This window comes from Antechinus flavipes, chromosome 1 (assembly GCF_016432865.1).
Source record: "Antechinus flavipes isolate AdamAnt ecotype Samford, QLD, Australia chromosome 1, AdamAnt_v2, whole genome shotgun sequence".
Classification (NCBI taxonomy): Eukaryota; Metazoa; Chordata; class Mammalia; order Dasyuromorphia; family Dasyuridae; genus Antechinus; species Antechinus flavipes.
Window position 1 is genome coordinate 722,075,972 of NC_067398.1, and position 4,466 is coordinate 722,080,437.

The following is a 4,466-nucleotide window of genomic DNA, read 5'->3' on the forward strand; positions in this document are numbered from 1 at the left end:
TATACACCAATCATCGAGCCAGCACAGAAGAGTGCTAAGGACCAATTTCCAACCATATGCCCATAGAGTATTGTCCAATTGGTAGTTAGCCTCAAGTGCTTGGGTGTCCTGACCTCAGTGCATTGACTCAAGAGTTTCAGCCCTCTACATCTCCTGCTTTCTTTTGTTTTAGAACACAGGTAGTCTTGCCATCCCTGACTTCTCAGGGAGGTGAGAACCCCAAAATGAGGTGATCACACCCTCCCTGACTTCTCAGGAAAGGAAGTGAAAACACCAAAAAAGAGGTGATCACTCTCCCCGACTTCTCAGGAGGGGAGGTGAAAGTACTGAAAAGGAGATGATCATGCCCTCCCTGACATCTCAGGGAGATGAAAAACACCAAAGGAAAGTGGGGATTGCGAACAGGTTTCTGGGCTGAAGGGTTTTATTAGAAACAGGTATGCACAAACCCATCAGCATGGGAGGTATTACACAAGCACATATCAATATTGCACAGGCTAGTAGTGATGACTCTCCGCACAACCACTGCAGGCTCAATGTGGTGCAACAAACATCAATTGTACATGCAAGTAGTGATATAACAAACAATATGAATCATCATAGTGTTGTAAAAGATTTCCACAAGTCCTAAAAGAAGGGTATGTAAACAACAGTCACACATACGCCTTCTTCAGCAGCCAAGAGATAGTCCAAAATCAATCTATTGTGCATTGCTTCACATGTCATGGGATCCAATGATTCCCACAAGTTTTTGAAGTCCTGCAACAGTCTTTTCATATCTCAGAGAATCCAGTGATTCCTGAGAGTTTTGCAGTTCTACAATTGTTGATGTCCACAAGTCAAACGCCATAACTGCCGTGCTCATTCAGTGGTGAGCACAGTCAGCAATGGAACCACCAGATGTTTCTTGGGTCTTCTTCCTTTCAAGGTGTGCTCCATCTCTCTCTGATGGACAAGGTGAATATGGCTCATTGGCACCCATCTGATTCCTTCTCCATTTGTGGAGATACAAACAAACCCTCTCCCCCAAGCAGTTAACATATCGGGTCCCTTCCATTCACCACTTTCTGGGCCTCTCCACATCACCTGGCGATTAAAGATAATGGAGAGGCTCGCACTGGATACTGCCCTTCCGGTGGGTTATAAAACCTGCCTGCCAGAGCCAATGCACCTTGTCAAACATCAAGAAATAGTATAAAGAGCTAGATTTACAAGTTCTTTAGGGTTGTCTGTGGCTCCCCCTTTCTTTTGTTTTCAGAGGAGCATCTTAATGTCTCTCTTTCTCTTCTCTACTATTGTCTGAACTTGAGGATTAAAAGGTATGCTAGTGGTGTGTAAAATCTTACACTGTGCACAAAAGTGTGCAAAATGTTTAGAAGTATATGCAGGACCATTGTCTGTTTTCCTTGCTTGTGGCACACCCATAATTGCAAATGCTTGTATAAGGAATTCAGTGACCACTCAGGCTGTCTCTTTTGCTGCTGATATTGTAAAAGTGAATCCTGAAAAGGTGTCTACCACAACATGGAAAAAAGACATACGACCAAAAGATTTATAATGGGTCAAATCCATTTGCCACATTTCAATGGGTCTCAAACCACAAGGGTTCTTCTCTGGAGGCAGTGTAGGAGCGTGGAAGGGAAGGCAAGGTGTACAGGTTTTTACTATGCTCCTACCTTCCTCTCTTGTTATTCCAAATTGTAAGCGTAAAGCTCGAGCAGCCTGATGATATTTAGAATGAGATTCTTGGGCTGCCTTTCAAGGTGTGCTCCATCTCTTTCTGATGGACAAGGTGAATACAGCTCATTGGCACCCATCTGATTCCTTCTCCATTTGTGGAGATAAGAGCAAACCCTCTCCCCCAAGCAGTTTATCTATCCGGTCCCTTCCATTCACCACTTTCTGAGCCTCTCCACATCACCTGGCGATTAAAGATAATGGAGAGGCTCGCACTGGACACTGCCCTTCCGGTGGGTTATAAAACCTGCCTGCCAGAGCCAATGCACCTTGTCAAACATCAAGAAATAGTATAAAGAGCTAGATTTACAAGTTCTCTAGGGTTGTCTGTGGCTCCCCCTTTCTTTTGTTTTCAGAGGAGCATCTTAATGTCTCTCTCTTCTCTACTATTGCCTGTACTTGAGGATTAAAAGGTATGCTAGTGGTGTGTAAAATCTTACACTGTGCACAAAAGTGTGCAAAATGTTCAGAAGTATATGCAGGTCCATTGTCTGTTTTCCTTGCTTGTGGCGCACCCATAATTGCAAATGCTTGTATAAGGAATTCAGTGATCACTCAGGCTGTCTCTTTTGCTGCTGATATTGTAAAAGTGAATCCTGAAAAGGTGTCTACCACAACATGGATAAAAGACAGAGGACCAAAAGATTTATAATGGGTCAAATCCATTTGCCACATTTCAATGGGTCTCAAACCACAAGGGTTCTTCTCTGGAGGCAGTGTAGGAGCGTGGAAGGGAAGGCAAGGTGTACAGGTTTTTACTATGCTCCTACCCTCCTCTCTTGTTATTCCAAATTATAAGAGTAAAGCTCGAGCAGCCTGATGATATTTAGAATGAGATTCTTGGGCTGCCTTTCAAAGTGTGCTCCATCTCTTTCTGATGGACAAGGTGAATACGGCTTGTTGGCACTCTTCTGATTCCTTCTCCATTTGTGGAGATAAGAGCAAACCCTCTCCCCCAAGCAGTTTATCTATCCGGTCCCTTCCATTCACCACTTTCTGAGCCTCTCCACATCACCTGGCGATTAAAGATAATGGAGAGGCTCGCACTGGACATTGCCCTTCTGGTGGGTTATAAAACCTGCCTGCCACAGCCAATGCACCTTGTCAGACATCAAGAAGTAGTATAAAGAGCTAGATTTACAAGTTCTCTAGGGTTGCCTGTCCACTGTGTGAGTGGACCTGCAAGATATCAATCTTACCTGGATGCTTTCTCACTTGCTCTTGAAGTTCCTAAAAGAGCTGATATATATTAGAGGCTACAAATTTTATTTGGGCTATGGCAATTTTTTGTACCACACCTACTGAACAGGCTAAATCAGATAGTCTATTATCCCTCCTGGATAATAAGTAAGAGCTAGAATGATCACATACAATTCATTCTGCTGAGTGGACTGAAAAGGAATTCTGAGTACTCTCTTTACAGTTAAGTCACAAGAGTATACAGCACAAATATTCCGTTTGGATGCATCTGTAAAGAGAGTTGGTCCTTTAAGAGGACCTTTAAAAACCTTTTCTTCAAGAATCCACTGTCAATTATCTAATAGTCGGGTTCTCTTTAATGGAGTCCCGTGTGTAAAATTTGGAGCCATAGCTAATAAAATTTGCCAGTCTGGGATGGTTTCACAGCAGACATTAATTTGTGCATTAGTATAAAAGGTGTATATCTTATCCCAGTTAACTGTACTGCTTGCTCAATGGCTTTTAATAAAATTCTAGCCATAGGCACTGGGTAAAGATTAAGAGTTTGTTCTGGTTGTGTTGGGAGGTTCACCCACTCTATCACACACTGTCTGCTTGATGAAGGACTGCTGTGGGTGCCTCTTGTGTAGCAAAAACGGATATTTCCAAGGGTTTTTGAATGACATTCAACCACATTGGATAAAGTCAGTTCAAGTTCTCTGAAAGACTCGTGAGTTTTTGTAAGCTGGCGTGGTGAGTTTAAAACAGTGTCTCTCCTTAAAGTGTCATTTAATGGTTGTAATTGATAGGTAGTCAATCCTAACCCTCGACACATCCCTTAGATAAGAGCTGTAGTCAGGCAGAAAGTCTTCCCATAGTCATTACGTTCTTAAGATCTTTCACAGTATGGATAATCTGATGTCAAATGAGGTCTATCTTCCAACTGTCTGGAATTGTCTGTTTGATTTCAGACCTCCTGTCCCAACCTGAAAGAGATAAAAATGTAAATATTCCATTTCCTGCTGCATTACACTTAATCATATCTCCTATCGCCTCAATCAATAAAGATGATCAAATAATAAAATATACAACATAGGACACATTAGCTTTGTGTACTATAATGAGCTTTTACACTTTAAAATAAGCTTCTATACCAACACTACAAGAAAGTCTAAGATAGAAAAGAAACTCTCACATTCATCAAATCATTCATACCAGCACTTTTCTGATTAAAAAAATCAACAGGTTCTATTGGGGAATGTCTAAGATACATTCCTCTAACACAATATTACCTCACTTTAAAAAATGACAAATATGAAGAGTTCAGCGAAGCAAGGAAAGACTTAGGTGAAGTATTACAGGGAAATAAGAAGAGTAAACAAAATATACGATGACAACAAAAATACAACATAATATGTAATTATAAGGACAAAGGATGGTCCCAGAGTAGAGCTGAGAACATGTACCTCCCTCCCTTCATGGCAGAAGTGGAAGATTCCCAGTATGGAACAATGTATACGTATATTAAATAAAGAGGTGACAATTTGTTA

The 4,466-nt window shown here is 41.4% G+C and overlaps 1 long non-coding RNA gene across 1 annotated transcript; it reads right to left on the reverse strand.

Moving 5' to 3' along the window:
* Positions 1–406: 406 nt before the first annotated feature.
* On the reverse strand, positions 407–2,633 carry LOC127544876 (uncharacterized). The gene is made up of 2 exons (XR_007949552.1): positions 1,922–2,633; positions 407–1,086 (listed from the first exon to the last, which is right to left on the reverse strand). It is a non-coding gene; the product is annotated as an uncharacterized LOC127544876 (long non-coding RNA).
* Positions 2,634–4,466: the final 1,833 nt, after the last annotated feature.